Here is a 17,267-nt window from a genome sequence, read left to right as displayed (position 1 = left end):
TTTAGTGATCGCCTCAATATGTGTAGTGCACTTCAAATATTTCGAAGACATCTTGAATGCAGATGTCCATTCGTCGTCTGAGAAATTAATATTTAAATCTAGCTCCCAGCTCCTCAACGTGTGGAACTTGTGGAAAAGAGCAGTATGTAATAAGATGTTGTATAAGGTTTTCAGACCCTTCTTACCTCTGGAGATGTGTATATATGTGATCGGGTCCCTACAGAGGGGAGATTGTGTGAGAGAGTCTATTAGGTGTCTTAAGTTGCAGGTATTTAAAGAAGTCGGAGCTGGGGAGAATGTAGATGTCTCTTAATTGAGAAAATGTCATAAGTTTACCCTCCATCATGAGATCATTGACCGAGGAGATGCCTTTAGCGGCCCAAGGTCGTAAGTCAGTAGCTGCGAGCAAGGCTTGTATGAAGTTAAAGGGCAATGTTTGTTTCAGGTGAGAAATGTTGGAGTCAGCTATTGTGTGGTATGCAATCCAGGCTTTTAGGGAGGCCGTGACTACTGGACCCATGTTGGTAGGTGTTGGAACCCGCCAAAACGGGGTGATGAGTAGGTCGGGTAGGGAGAAAGGCTGTGTCATATGGCGTTCCAATTGAATCCAAGGGACAGTGTCATCAAGCAGGAACCAGCCAGATAGGACAGACACCATAGTGGAGAGATAATAACATTTCAAATCAGGAAGACCTAGGCCTCCAGCTCGTTTGCCTCTTGTAAGAATGGAGCGGGCTATATGTGGCCTCCCCTGTGCCCATATGAAGTTTGTGAGTATGGAATGGGCTTGGTTGAAAAATGCATTTGGTATAGAAATTGGTAACGATTTGAACAGGTATAAAAACTTGGGCAATAACAGCATCTTAAAGGTCGCCATGTGGCCCGTCCAGGACACATCCTTTGTAGTAATCCTGGTCAGTTCTGCTTGTGTGGTAGAGAGGAGGGGGAGGTAGTTTAGCTTATAGAGATCCGAGGCGGATTGGGCTAAAGTAATACCTAAATATTTTATTCCCAACGGTTGCCAGTCGAAAGTGTATTTAGCACGTAATTTATGCAGCAAAGGGGTAGGTAAGTTTATGGGCAGAGCTTGAGTTTTGGCTGAGTTAAGGTGGTAATAAGAGAGGACCCCATATTTTTCTATGAGGGATGTAACTGCCAGTAAGGAGCTTTCTGGGTTGGTGAGGAGCACATCATCTACGTACAGGGATATGGTGTGCTGTCTACCTCCAATCTCCACCCCAGTTATCTGAACATCCTCTCTAATCGCTTGAGCCAGAGGCTCCATGGCCAGAATAAATATAAGGGGGGATAGGGGGCACCCTTGACGGGTACCATTCGTGAGGATAAATTCAGATGAAAGGGCGCCATTCACATACACCTTGGCTGTGGGGTTTTGATACAGAGCCGATATGGCAGTAAGAATGGGGCCGCTAAACCCCAATCTAGCAAGTACCGAGAAGGTGAACGACCACCTAAGGCGGTTGAACGCCTTCTCACCGCCCAGGGCCAAAGCCAACATTGGGAGACCACGAGTGGCTGCGTGATGCACCACGCCCAGTACTCTTCTGGTGTTATAATAAGCCTGTCTGTGGGGAACGAAGCCTGTCTGATCTGCAGCTACCAGGGATGGCAATATGGGGGCTATGCGGTTAGCAATGATTTTAGCAAAAATTTTGGCATCTGTGTTTAAAAGGGAGATAGGGCGAAAATTTTTGGGGCAGTCGGGAGATTTTCCAGGTTTAGGTATGGTCACTATCAGGGCTTGCATATTTTCTTTCGGGAAGGTGCCAAAGTCGAGGACGTGTTGAAAGAAATTGCACAGATGAGGGGTTAGAATATTGGAGAAACATTTATAATAGTGGTTGGCAAAGCCGTCCGGGCCTGGGGCCTTGTCCTTGGGGAGCTGTTTGATAGTTTGGGCTACTTCTTGTGGTGAAATAGGAGTGTTTAAAGCAGAAACCTGTTGAGGGGTCAGGGAAGGGAGGTTTATGGAGGACAGGAAGTTGTCTATCATGTCAACAATATTGGGAGGGGATGGGAAAGAGTCACGTAGGTTATAGAGGTCTGCATAATAGTCTTTAAAACCTTGGGCGATCGCGTAGGGAGTGTAGACCTTACTTTTAGTGTGTGGGTGAATGAGGTGGGGGATTCGAGATTTGGTATGTTGAGTTTTAAGGCGGGCAGCTAGTAGTTTACCTGACTTGTTGCTAAGGGAATAATAAGTAGCTCTGGTTTTGCAGTACGCCTTTTCATAAGAGACCAAGAGGAGAGTTCTAAGTTCCTGTCTGAGGGCTGTCAGCCTATCCGCTGTTAGTTTGGAGGGGTTATCCATGTTTACTCTCTCCACCTGACGTAACTCCCTTAGGGTTGCATCCAACTTAGCGGTTCTCTGGCGCTTGAGCAAAGCCCCCTGTTTAATAAACGAACCCCTAACACAGGCTTTGTGTGCATTCCAAATAGAGCTTGCTGGAATTTGGGGCAGGGAATTCAATGTAAAGTATTCCAGCAAGTCCCTCTCAATTTGCGATCTGGAAGTGGGATTAGAGAGGAGGAAGGGATTGCTACGCCATACGTATGTGGGAGGGGGGTTGAGGTGTTCATCTAGAGTTAACGTGATAGCGGCATGATCAGACCACTGGATAGTTTCGATGGAGGATTCCAGAGATATAGGGAGAACATTTCTATCCACCAAAATCAGATTTATTCTAAAGTATACATTATGCACCCCAAAGTGGAACGTATAATCACGTTCTTGCGTATGGTGAGAACGCCAAATATCATACAGGTCCTCCCTCCAGAGAAGATCCGCCAGTGGTGTGATATGCAGAGTCCTCGTGGATGTGGTGTCTACCTGGGGATCCACCGAGATATTAAAGTCCCCACACATAATCAACTTTTCCTCACTGACTTTATGAACGGAGCGTAAAAGAGCTTTTAAAAAGCGTAACTGAAAGGTGTTCGGGCATATAGTGCGACTAGAGTGTACAATACATTATTCATAGTGCAGATCAAAATCACAAAGCGCCCCATAGGATCTGAGATCTCATGTTTGACCGAGAAGGCCACTGTATCCCTGACAGCTTTTGCCACCCCTCTCGATTTGCTGTGAAAGTGTGAGTGAAAAACTCGCGGGTATAACCTGTGAGATAGTCTAAATGCATCTTCGGCTCGTAGGTGGGTTTCTTGTATACAGACTAGATTTCCCCCTCAATGATAATGCCTGTCTCCACATATAGGATCTTTTCATCGGACTGTTAAGGCCATTAGCATTTATACTGATAAGTTTAAGTACCATTATATATTAATATAAACAATAGAACAAGAGATACAAGCGGGTGGTTTCTATGTAAGGAAGGAACACCTCCCAGCGAGGGTGCCCCTCCAAGCACTGCACAGGTCAATTGGTGCAATACAATACATTGACGGGTAGCATACTCCAATACAGGACATAAAACAGTTAACAGACAAACAACAAAAAAACTAAGTGCGGTAGAAAGGATACATAAAAGGAAAACGAGAGATGGAGAACCATCCATCTGTGTGGGGTTAAAGTCTCGTCTGCAGCCTTTTGCCGCAGGCATCCAAACCGGTGCGGACTCCCGGGTCAAGTAAGGTCTTACTGTTCATCTAGCCAGCTTCAAGCAGTGGACCATTCGTTTTGAATCTTCGCCGGAGCCGAGCTCTGGGGAGCAGATATAGGTAAGTTCCAAGTTTTCAGCAGAAGCTTGCCCTCTTCAACCGATTTAATCACATGTAGGTCATCTTTGTGATGCACCAATAAACGTACAGGAAATCCCCATCTATAAGGAACGCTGGCGTTGCGAAGTGCGGTGGTAATAGGATGGAATGCACGTCTCAATTGCAGGGTAGAAGCAGATAAGTCAGCATATACCATAATCTTGTGAAACGGTGCTGGCAGGCCTCCATTTTTCCTGGAAGACGACATGAGGGCTTCCTTAACCCTGAAGAAATGTATACGAGCAATCACATCTCTCGGCACTGTGTCAGCTAGGTGTTTGGGCCTGGGGATCCTGTGAGCCCTATCAATCTCTAGGTCAGTCAGAGGTAGGTCAGGCAGGGTGGCCTGAAGGAGAGAGCGGACATATTGCGGAATGTCTCTGGGGGGTACAGTTTCCAGGACTCCGCGTAATTTCACATTGTTCCGTCTCCCCCTGTCTTCTAGGTCGGCCATCTTAGCTTTTATGCCTGCAACTTCATCCTCCAGGGAGTTATGGGCATCAATAAGCTCATTATGTGAGCTGGCAAATTCCCCCAGTTTCCGTTCTAAATGGTCAACTCTACCACCCAGACCACTTATATCAGAGCGGAGAGGGTTAATAAGAGACTGAATGTCCGACAAAAAGGACTGGCGCTGGAGTAGCAACATCTCCTTCATGGTAGTGTCAGTAAGTGGGACATTAGCCACCTGTAGAGCTTGTAGGGATTCTCCCTCCGAACCAGCCAGATCAGTGGTTTGTAGCTGAGAGCTGGTACAACTGTCTCTGTGTGGAGCGTCCAGTTCAGGGCGCTGCTTGAAAGGACTGCACGGTGGAGACGTGGGTGAGGGGGCATAGCGTCCCGGTGCATGGACTGAAGCAGTATGATGGTCACTCACCGATAGAGAAGAGCTGTGGAGACCAGGTGAGGAGCGAGGGCTGCGGTCAGCTGGTAGGTCTTCACCCACGGGATCCCGCGGCGATAAAGCAGGGTCCGATGTGGAGCGCCTCAGGAGCGGAGGAGATGTCGCTCGGTGTGAGGAAGATCGCGGGCCACTTGCAGAGCTGCTCCCGCCCTTCCCCTCTCTGTCGGCGCCATCTTGCGGAGGGCCCGCGGTTCTAGTGAAGTAAAATTTAGCCAGGGCGGCATGTCCATTCTGTTTCCTTCTCCTCCCAGGCATGCTCGGTTGTTTCACCTCCTGGTTGAGTGGCAGATTGTGCGGCTAGAAGCGGTGGAAAGTCGATATAATTGCTCCGGGAGTCGGAGCTTTCAGCTCAGGCGTGCATACAGCTAGGCAGCCAGACCCCCCACATACTGTCTTATATGACAACTAGAGATGAGCGAACTTACAGTAAATTCGATCCGTCACGAACTTCTCAGCTCGGCGGTTGCTGACTTTTCCTGCATAAATTAGTTTACCTTTACGGTGCTCCGGTGGGCTGGAAAAGGTGGATACATTGCTAGGAAAGAGTCTCCTAGGACTGTATCCACCTTTTCCAGCCCACAGGAGCACCTGAAAGCTGAACTAATTTATGCAGGAAAAGTCATCAACTGCCGAGCCGAGAAGTTTGTGACGAATCGAATTTACTGTAAGTTCGCTCATCTCTAATAACAACATGAAAAGTGAATTTTTGACAAAGACAAAAAACCTGCATATTTGCAATGATAAACCCACCACCAATGCAAAACTATAGTAACTATTACAAATATGAAAACTACTCGCAGCCTTTAATTAGATCTTTAATGTAGTATTTTCTACTGTTTCTCTACTTTTGACATGTGGCCTATTACACTATGTTCTATGTATTATGTGCTGGAACCCCTGAATCACCATTGCAAGTACACCATTACTTTATGTTCCATCTTGCATATTTACCAATAATAATTCTATTTTTTTTCCTTTTTAATTCTTTATTATTTTCATTTTCAAAAATACCAATCATATATGAATTACACCATACAAAAAATTTACAATATATCATACTATTATATCAATTAGTCTCACACCAGTGTAAAATCATTACTCCTGACAGCAATGCAATTCTGCGCAGTATTCCGCAGAAGGAAGGACAATGTTTATACTTTCATCATAGTACGGAATTTGATATTTTGCAGAAGAAATTCCTCTGCAGAAATACAGCAGTGTCCACTGGGCAGCAGAATCCAATTGAAGACAATCATAGGCTGCTGCATCGGAATCCCAGCCCAGAATTTCTTCAGGCAATGTGCAAGGAGCCTTAGGTGCATTGCACACTATGGAATATCCACCTAGACCAGTGTTTCTCAAGTGCAGTACTCAAGAAGCCCCAACAGGTCAGGTTTTCTGGATTTTCTTTTACAGGAGATATAACTGTGGTGATGCCTGATTCACTGATCATAATTATATCACCTGTGAAAAACTAAGGAAATTCAGAAAATATGACCTGTTGGGGGTACTTGAGAAACACTGACCTTGCCTAAGACCCCTTACATTTTAGGAATACCCACTCTGGTGGGACATTCTGTGTGTAGCAAATGCTGACATAAAAAATTGTTGCTATGACTGAACAGACATGTGCCTTCCCCAGTGAAGACAACACAGTTCAGCGCAGTATTCTGCCGAAGGTATAAACCAGAATTTAAATTTCAGTGGCAGAAATTTTGTAGTGTGCACATTACACCACAATCTCTGCCTGGGATTTCTCTGTATGCATATTTCATAGTTCCCAAGGGGTATAACAAATAAAAAATCAAGCCCCAATGCCTAATTCTAACAAAATATATGTAATACATGAAAAGTTCAATGAGTGATATCAACTAGGTAAATATCTTTTAAAGTTTTATGATCATTTGTCTTCAGTGAAAATATCTCCATCCGAAGTTCAGATATTATGTTAGCTGACACTGTAGTGCTCAGCTGTTATCATGTTATTTTATAGACTTGTTAGCTTTTAGTTTTTTTTATCCCTTTAAATAACAGGTCGTCTATAAGGTCATTGACTATATACACACAATGAAGAAATGCTTGTTTTTTCTTTGTTGACAATTGTAAGGAAATCCTTTTAAAGGGGTGTTCCAGGAATTTTTTTTTATTTGACTATGCTACAGGGGCTGTAAAGTTAGTGTAGTTCATAATATAGTGTCTGTACCTGTGTGTGACTCTTTTCTCACAATTCTTCTGTGATTTTCACCCCAATATTTATTTTTAACAGCATACAAAATGACAGTTGTCTCTGATTTTTCCCTGGTTGCAATGCGTCCGAGACCTGACTCACTAGTCAGCTGATGACAGGGTGCCTGTCTGCTACAATGAGTGGAGCAATCGCTTGGTGGGAGAGATATCAATCTGCAACTAATGCAACAGCTGTAGGCACCCGGATTGAAAACCACAGGTCTTTTGAATGGATGCAGCTCATTTATGTTTCAATGGCTGGGGTGGCTGATGTGTGGGAGGGAGGAAAATGGAATTATGGGATTTGTAGGCAAAAAAGAAAACTCAAACAGGAAATACCAGTTCACAAAAAGCTAGCCACAGTATTATGGTAATCTCACAGCATAGCCATTTAGCCCCAAGACAAGCACAGATCCTTCCTAAGCATGTCCATTACTGCCTGCCTGGTATGTACTAAAATCACCTTATGGTGGATAACCCCTTAAGGACGCAGGACGTAAATGTACGTCCTGGTGAGGTGGTACTTAACGCACCAGGACGTACATTTACGTCCTGTGCATAACCGCGGGCATCGGAGCGATGCCCGTGTCATGCGCGGCTGATCCCGGCTGCTGATCGCAGCCAGGGACCCGCCGGCAATGGCCGACACCCGTGATCTCGCGGGCGTCCGCCATTAACCCTTCAGGTGCCGGGATCAATACAGATCCCGGCATCTGCGGCAGTGCGCGATTTAAATGAACGATCGGATCGCCCGCAGCGCTGCTGCGGGGATCCGATCATTCAGAACGCCGCACGGAGGTCCCCTCTCCTTCCTCCGTCCGGCTCCCGGCGTCTCCTGCTCTGGTCTGTGATTGAGCAGACCAGAGCAGGAGATGACCGATAATACTGATCTGTTCTATGTCCTATACATAGAACAGATCAGTATTAGCAATCATGGTATTGCTATGAATAGTCCCCTATGTGGACTATTCAAGTGTAAAAAAAAATTTAAAAGTAAAAAAAAAGTGAAAAATCCCCTCCCCCAATAAAAAAGTTAAACGTCCGTTTTTCCTATTTTACCCCCAAAAAGCGTAAAAAACATTTTTTATAGACATATTTGGTATTGCCGCATGCGTAAATGTCCGAACTATTAGAATAAAATGTTAATGATCCCGTACGGTGAACGGCGTGAACGAAAAAAAAAAAGTCCAAAATTCCTACTTTTTTTTATACATTTTATTAAAAAAAAATTATAAAAAATGTATTAAAAGTTTTTTATATGCAAATGTGGTATCAAAAAAAAGTACAGATCATGGCGCAAAAAATGAGCCCCCATACCGCCGCTTATACGGAAAAATTAAAAAGTTAGAGGTCATCAAAATAAAGGGATTATAAACGTACTAATTTGGTTAAAAAGTTTGTGATTTTTTTTAAGCGCAACAATAATATAAAAGTATATAATAATGGGTATCATTTTAATCGTATTGACCCTCAGAATAAAGAACACGTCATTTTTACCATAAATTGTACGGCGTGAAAACAAAACCTTCCAAAATTTGCAAAATTGCGTTTTTCGTTTTAATTTCCCCAAAAAATAGTGTTTTTTGGTTGCGCCATACATTTTATGATATAATGAGTGATGTCATTACAAAGGACAACTGGTCGCGCAAAAAACAAGCCCTCATACTAGTCTGTGGATGAAAATATAAAAGAGTTATGATTTTTAGAAGGCGTGGAGGAAAAAATGAAAATGTAAAAATTTAATTGTCTGAGTCCTTAAGGCCAAAATGGGCTGAGTCCTTAAGGGGTTAAAGTGCTCATCAGTGCTTCAAATACAATATATTTTACACATTGTAATATACAAATTGAAGTGGCATGACAAACCACATTGAATATGACTTCCCAGATTAAATGCCTTTCTGCTCTTTGTGAGAGTCCCCTGTTTACAATGTAATAATAGGAATAAAACAAAGAACTGTGCAGGTGTTCGGGAAGTTATCTCAATAACCTGCACTGCCAACTCACTGTATAAAGCTTATCACCCATTAGCCACGTGAACGGCTTACAATGCAGCCCCTAGAAAGCATATGGCCTGCGTGATCTCACTAGTTATCCTGGGCGGAATTTTCCTTCATATCTATTCTTGTGTAGACATAATTGAATCCATTGACTAAGCATGCCTGACTTTAAACCATAAAAAGGCATAGCTGTCATAGTAACCCTCACATTTTTAGCAGCTCCGTTCATGTTTTCAAACCAAGAAAAGAACTCTACAATGGAAACCTATTAGATGCATATTGTCATAGAACTGCCATTTCTATGTTCAAAAAGTAAAGATGTACAAACCTAGCTAGAATATGTTCTAGATAGAAGAGATAGATGTTTTTTTTTTTTTACAAACTGTATTTTGGCCATTTCTTGAACCATACATACAACATGTAAATAAGACATCTTAACCCATGCAGTATTCATCAGCTGCAATATGTTCCAGAGGAAGTGGAGTCAGTGTAGTTCTTTCCAGTCTGACCACAGTTCTCTCCACCTCTGCCACCTCTGTCCGTGTAAGGAAGTGTCCAGAGTAGAAGCAAGTTCCCACAGTAAACCTTTCCTGCTATGGACAGTACCTGAAACATACAGAGGTGACAGCAGAGAGCACTGTGGTCAGACTGGAAAGAAATACACAACTTCCTGTGGAGCTTACAGCAGCTGATAAGTACTGGAAGGATTAAGATTTTTAAATAGAAGTAATTTACAATATTGTAAAACTTTCTGGCACCAGTTGATTTGAAAATATATTTTTTTTCCACTGGAGTACCCCTTTAAGGGTTGTGGTCAGGTCAGATTGTTTGTGGGCCATGAACTAAAGTTACTGCTTAAATTAAACTGTAATACAGAGTTGTTAAGACATGCTTAAAGGGGTACTCCAGTTTTAAACATTTTTTTTAAACTGGTGCCAGAAAGTTAAACAGATTTGTAAATTACTTCTATTTAAAAATCTTAATTAAGTTTTTTCTTTTTGAATTTCTTTTCTGTCTGACCACAGTGCTCTCTGCTAACACCTCTGCCCATGTCAGAAACTTCCTGTGTAGTATACAGCAGCTGATAAGTACTGGAAGGATTAAGATTTGTAAATAGAAGTAATTTACAAATCTGTTTAACTTTCTGCCACAAGTTGATTTTAGAGCTGGGCGGTACGAACAAGTGATGGCGGTTCCATGGTACTTAACGGTATATATTTTGTAAGTGATGGCGGTTCCATGGTATTTAACGGTATTCCCCCCATGTGTCCTGGGTGCCGATTCTCTCCCAACATCCCCCCCCCCCCTCCAATGAATTGTCAGCTACGCTGTCCCCACATCATGTCACCGCAAGCGCTCCTCTGCTCATCCTCCTATGAGTTGCGGGCCGCCGGCGCTAGAAATCTGTTCTCTACTACAAATAACGTTTCCCGGGCTGCAAAAATAAACAAAATTAACTTTAACTAACCTGTGGTGTCCCGGTACCGTATTACATACGTTACCTTGTGTTGAGGTCCCCAAAGTCAGAGTCCTTAGGAACAGTGGGGGTCCTCTTCCTTAGTTAACCCCTCATCACCCCTCAGTTAGCTATAATTAATGTAAATATAAGTGTAAAGATGTATATTTAATATTCTTACCTTGTTGGCGTCGCAAGACCTGTGGGTCATGTGACAGAGTTGCAGAACTCTATGGTTTTTGCTAAAGGACCTTTGGTGGTTTTGGACATGTGATCACCCACAATCCATTGTAACAGTGAGGGACAGCTGATTGGACCAACAAAACGGCACAGCCCCTGCCCATATAAGGGAGCTGCAGCCATTGATCGCTCACTTGTTCCTGCGCTGCCAAGCAAGCAGCATCAGTGCTCTTGGGTCTGGACAAGGTAGGACCTCCACAGCTTACAAGACAATTACTAGGCCTAAGCCTTGCGGCCTAAGCCTGCGCTAGAGACGGATAGTTCATACAATTCCCCACTATCTCCGCAAGCCGCTATCTTCACAAGATCTCCAGACGTAATCATACCCCTAAATCCGGCGGATGTATGCAAATACGATCCTCTAAAGCTAAAGAGAACTTTCCAGTCCTAAGCATCTGTCAATCACTGCTGTGCTGTTTAAATAGACTCTGTTGTCTGGACTGTTACCGTTATAGCAAATACAGAAAATCTTCAGTAAAGATTCCGCTAGTTATTAAGTTCAGCACTGCTGTGGAACAATCTATTTATTTCACTCTCACCTATCGCTCTTGGGAAGGGTGGCGATAAGCCCAGCATCAATACAGAGTTTTAACCTTCACCCTGGTGTCACAAGTGACAAGGGTTAACAGCACCCTTTATAATACTGAACAGCAACACCCCAACTACCCTACACCCCCACAAGGCTTTATTCCCCAAGTTTACCACAAACCTGCCTACGTTCCCCCGTTGCTCTGGTACCGTCTTCACTGTCCTGTGCTGCGGTTCTCTTGCTGTTTCCTTGGGACGGGAAAGTCAGAGAGCCGCCAGCCTATCACCGGCCAGGGCGGGACATCGCTGCGGCCAGTGATAGGCTGAGCGCACTGTCATGTATGAAGCCAGCCTGCTCCTTACATGACAGTGGGCTCAGCCTATCAGCGGACGTGGCAGGACAGCGCTGCGGCCGGTGATAGGCCGACGGCTCTGTGACATTCCCATCCCCAGGACCGCAGCGGAGGGACCGTGAGGCCGGTAACTGGGAATGTTGGAAGGTGAGTTAAAGTTTATTTAGTTTATTTTTGCAGCCCGGGCAACATTATTTGTAGTATTGTACAGATTTCTAGCGCCGGCGGCCCGCAACTCGTAGGAGGATGGGCAGAGAGCGCTTGCGGGTGACATGATGTGGGGACAGTGCAGCTAATAATTCATTGGGGGAGGGGGGGGAGGAAGAAAAGCAGAACAGCGGGTCACATATGATTAGTTCCCTGATGTGGGGGCAGCGCGCTGCGGCGGATAATTCACTCATTCGAGGGGGGGGGAGGGGCCCAACCGGTATTGCGGCATGGGCAAAATTCATATCGTGCAGGAAAAAAATTTCGGTATTCGGTATGCACCGGTATACCGCCCAGCACTAGTTGATTTAAGAAATTTTTTTTCCACCAGAGTACCCCTAAAGGACCTTTAACCCCGAATTTGCCCTAAGGACCTGGACAATTTTCGTTTTTGCACTTTACTTTTTTCCTCCTCCCCTTCTACAAATCATAATGCTTTAAATTTTGCACCTACAGACCAATATAGGGGCTTTTTTTTGCTTCACCAATCATACTTTGTAATGACATCACATTATTTTGTAACATAATCTGCGGCGAAGCAACAAAAAAAACACTTATGTGTGGGGGAATAATTTTTTTTTTTAAATGTTACATTTGGGGGCTTCCATTTCTACGCAGTGTACTTTTCAGTAAAAAATGACACATTATCTTTAATGTATAGGTTCCTACGGTTACAGGGATACCCAATTTATGTAGGTTTTATTTAATTTTCCTACTTAAAAAAATATTTTTTTTTAACTACAAGCACCAAAATTTGTATTTTAAAATTGTCATCTTCTGACCCCTACAATGTTTTTGTTTTTCGGGATATGGGGCTTTATGAGGGCTCATTATTTGCGCTGTAGTCTGTAGTTTTTATCGATACCATTTTTGTTTTGATGGAATATTTTGATCGCTTTTTATAATTTTTTAATGGTATATAAAGTGATCAAAAATGCACAATTTGGGAATATATTTTTACGTATACGCCATCGACCATGTGGTTTAACTAACCTTATATTTTGATAGTTCAGACATTTACACATGCAGCAGTACCACATATGATTATGCTTATTTTTAATTACATTATTTTATTTAAAAAATGGGAAATTCAGACTTTTATTAGGGGAGGGGCTTATTCACATTATTTTTTTTATTTTTTATTTTTTTTTTAATACACGTTATACTTTATTTATTTTTTTTAGTTCCCATAGGGGGCTATACCATGCAATCTTTTGATTGCATACACTGTTCAATGTTCTGCCATAGCATAGCATTGATGAGTGTTATCAGTGCTCTGCTGCTCCAGCCTGCCATGGTTGGCTGGGAGCTTCAGAGCACTGATCAGATGGCAAGAAGGCAGGTAAGGGCCCTCCTGCCGTCTTCTCAGCTGATCGGAACATCGCGGTTTTACCGCGATGGTTCCAATCGGCTCCGCTGTGCTAATCGGCACGTTGACCAAGCAGTTAACACGCCGCAATCAAAGTTAATTTCGGCGTGTAAAATGCTTGGTCAATGTGCCGGTTAGCACAGTGGAGCTGATTGGGACCATCGCGGTGAAACTGCAATGTCCCAATCAGCTGAGAGGACAGCAGGAAGCATAAGGGGTTAATGCCGGGCATCGGCCCGATCGGCAATGCTGAGCATTAAGCCTTGGTACTGGCTGCTGATAGCACTTGGGACCCGACCCACCAGGTCTGAAGCGTGCTCAGCTTGTGAGCATGCTTCAAACACCAGTAATGGGACCATGGCGTACAGGTACGCCCTGCGTTCTTATGTACCAGGAATGCAAGGGCGTACCCATACATCAGCTGATGTATGCTACAGAGGAAGTTGTATAGTTCTCTTCTGTCTGACCACAGTGCTCTCTGCTGACACCTCTGTCCATGTCAGGAACTGTCCAGAGCAGGAGAGGTTTGCCATGGGGATTTGCTCCTACTCTGGGCAGTTCTTGACACAGACAAAGGTTTCAGCAGAGAGCAATGTGGTCAGACAAAAAAGAACTATACAACTTCCTCTGGAGCTTACAGCAGCTAAGTACTGGAAGGATTACGTTTTTAAATAGAAGTAATTTACAAATCTGTTTAACTTTATGGCACCATTTGATTTTAAAAAAGATGTTTTTTACTAGCGTAAAATGTGAGCAGCAAGTAAAATGCACCAAGGCAAATAATCGCATAGGATAACTGCTGCATGAAAGCATTTCAGTAAAAAGAGAGGTTAATAGATATAGACCATTGGATGAGCAAATGTCATCAGTAAATCTGTAGACAGAGTTGATAGAGGTGATAGAAAGTATTTAGACAGTTTACATGAGTTGTCCCAACTAAAAAAAAAAAAAAAAACCTTGTCCATTTGTCAATGAGGACATATGAGTTTATTAGGATTAGTTCAGATATTAAAGTGGTTATCCAGGAATAGAAAAACAGAGCTAATTTCCTTCAAAAACGACTCCTAGTTTGTCCCCAGGTTGTGTGTGTGGTATTACAGCTTGGCTCAATTCATTTCCATGGAACTGAGCTGCAGAACTACACCCAACCTGGAGACAGCTGTTTTTGAAAGAAATTAGCTCTGGGTTTCTATTTCTGGATAACCCATTAAATGTACAGACAAGCACAATAGAAACTAACATCATGAGCATGGTCAGTTCAGTAGACTATCGAGTGCAGGCCACATGCATGTCTTAGATGTCTCTGTCAAATTGGGGAATGTCTGCCTTTGCATTGGTTGCTATTGTGTGCTGTTTTAGGGTTTAAATGGTGATGTCATGAGGGAGCTTTTAAATTCACAGAAGTCCATAGCACCTTTGCCATTTACCGCTAAACCCCTGGGGATGCCTTTAACCCCTTAAGGACACATAACGTTCTCATACGTATGAGAACGTCATGTGCTTTACCGGCCCCCCGCAGCCATCTGGAGCAGAGCCGGTGCCCGATGCCTGCTGAAATCATGATGACCCCCCATGTCGGCGATGGCCGCAGATCGCTGGACAATTCAATCCAGCGATCTGCGGCGGATTTCGGGTCAATCGGGTCTCCAGTGACCCGGTGACCCGGAATTACTGGCTGGCAGCCATAGCCAGCAGGGGTGAGGTGGCACTGGTGGCACCTCACGATCGCTCTGATTCGTCGGCCGGTTTACCGGTCGACCATTCAGGGCGCCTGCTGTGGGTGTCACTCCCGCAACCCGCTCCGCCCCTCTTCCGGAGGACGTGAGCGGGAAGAAGACCCCGGGTGCTGGGGACCCCGATCCCCGGTGCCCCTGTTGGGGTCATGGCCCCAGGAGCGACGAGGGACTGACCTGATGCGGCATGGAGCAGCAGCAGTAGGAGGTGAGTGACAGCCTCCTGCTGTTGCTTAGCAACAGCTCCCAGCATGCAAAAAGGGCATGCTGGGAGCTGTAGTTATGTAACATCAGGAGGCAGACCACCACAACTCCCAGCATTCCCTTATGGGCATGCTGGGACTTATAGTTTTGCAACAGCTGGAGGCACATTTTTCTATGGAAAAGTGTACCTTCAGCTGTTGTATAACTACAACTCCCAGCTTGCACAATCAGCTAAAGTGCATGCTGGGAGTTGTAGTGGTGCATCTGCTGGTTGCACAACTACAACTCCCAGCATGCCCGTTGGCTGTCGGTGACTGCTGAGAGTTGTAGTTTTGCAACAGCTGAAGCCACACTGAGTTAAGTAGCAAACCAGTGTGTCTCCAGCTGTTGCATAACTACAATCCCCAGCATACCCAGCCAAAGTAGTATACCTCCAGCTGTTGCATAACTACAAGACCCAGCATGCGCTTCCGCTGTCTGTACATGCTGGGGGTTGTAGCTTTAGCAACAGCTGAAGGCACATTGGTTGCAAAACACTGAGTTTGTTACCAAGCAACACTGGTTGCAAAACTACAACTCCCAGCATGCACTGATAGACCGTACATGCTGGGAGTTGTAGTTTTGCAACAGCTGGATGTTCCCCCCCCCCCCCCCCCCCCCCAATGTGAATGTACAGGGTACACTCACATGGGTGGAGGTTTACAGTAAGTATCCGGCTGCAAGTTTGAGCTGCGGCAAATTTTCTGCCGCAGCTCAAACTGCCAGCGAGAAACTACTGTGAACCCCCGCCCGTGTGACTCTACCCTAAAAACACTACACTACACTACACTAACACAAAATAAAATAAAAAGTAAAAAACACTACATATACACATACCCCTACACAGCCCCCCTCCCCAATAAAAATGAAAAACGTCTGGTACGCCACTGTTTCCAAAACAGAGCCTCCAGCTGTGGCAAGACTACAACTCCCAGCATGCACTGATAGACCTACATGCTGGGAGTTGTAGTTTTGCAACAGCTGGATGTTTCTCCCCCCCAATATGAATGTACAGGGTACACTCACATGGGCGGAGGTTTACAGTAAGTATCCGGCTGCAAGTTTGAGCTGTGGCAAATTTTCTGCCGCAGCTCAAACTGCCAGCGAGAAACTACTGTGAACCCCCGCCCGTGCGACTGTACCCTAAAAACACTACATTAACACAAAATAAAATAAAAAGTAAAATAACTACATATACACATACCCCTACACAGGCCCCCTCCCCAATAAAAATGAAAAACGTCTGGTACGTCACTGTTTCCAAAACGGAGCCTCCAGCTGTTGCAAAAAAACTACTCCCAGTATTGCCAGACAGCCACTGACTGTCTAGGCATGCTGGGAGTTTTACAACAGCTGGAGGCACCCTGTTTGGGAATCACTGGCGTAGAATACCCCTATGTCCACCCCTATGCAAGTCCCTAATTTAGGCCTCAAATGGGCATGGTGCTTTCACTTTGGAGCCCTGTAGTATTTCAAGGCAACAGTTTAGGGTCACATATGGGGTATCGCCGTACTCGGGAGAAATAGTGTTACAAATTTTGGGGTGTATTTTCTGCTATTACCCTTTTTAAAAATGTTAAATTTTTGGGAAAACAAGCATTTTAGGTAGAAAAAAAATTTTTTTTTTACATATGCAAAAGTCGTGAAACACCTGTAGGGTATTAAGGTTCACATTACCCCTTGTTACGTTCCCCGAGGGGTCTAGTTTCCAAAATGGTATGCCATGTGTTTTTTTTTTGCTGTTCTGGCACCATAGGGGCTTCCTAAATGCGGCATGCCCCTAGAGCAAAATTTGCTTTCAAAAAGCCAAATATGACTCCTTCTCTTCTGAGACCTGTAGTGCGCCAGCAGAGCACTTTTCACCCCCATATGGGGTGTTTTCTGAATCAGGAGAAATTGGGCTTCAAATTTTGGGGGGTATTTTCTGCTATTACCCTTTACACATTACCCCTTGTTACGTTCCCCGAGGGGTCTAGTTTCCAAAATGGTATGCCATGTGTTTTTTTTTTGCTGTTCTGGCACCATAAGGGCTTCCTAAAGGTGACATGCCCCCCAAAAACCATTTGTCGCTCCTTCCCTTCTGAGCCCTCTACTGCGCCCGCCGAACACTTTACATAGACATATGAGGTATGTCCTTACTCGAGAGAAATTGGGTTTCAAATAAAAGTAAAAATTTTCTCCTTTTTACCCCTTGCAAAAATAAAAAAATTGGGTCTACAAGAACATGCGAGTGTAAAAAATGAAGATTTTGAATTTTCTCCTTCACTTTGCTG

The 17,267-nt window shown here is 44.3% G+C and overlaps 1 protein-coding gene across 6 annotated transcripts in view; it reads left to right on the top strand.

Moving 5' to 3' along the window:
- Window positions 1–17,267, top strand: part of RASSF4 (Ras association domain family member 4) — a 227,586-nt gene that overhangs the window by 136,807 nt on the left and 73,512 nt on the right. The gene's annotated exons all lie outside the window — the stretch shown is intronic.

Source organism: Hyla sarda, chromosome 7 (genome assembly GCF_029499605.1).
Source record: "Hyla sarda isolate aHylSar1 chromosome 7, aHylSar1.hap1, whole genome shotgun sequence".
Classification (NCBI taxonomy): Eukaryota; Metazoa; Chordata; class Amphibia; order Anura; family Hylidae; genus Hyla; species Hyla sarda.
The sequence above is the reverse complement of the archived record's forward strand: the minus strand, read 5'-3'. Positions and strand labels throughout refer to the sequence as shown.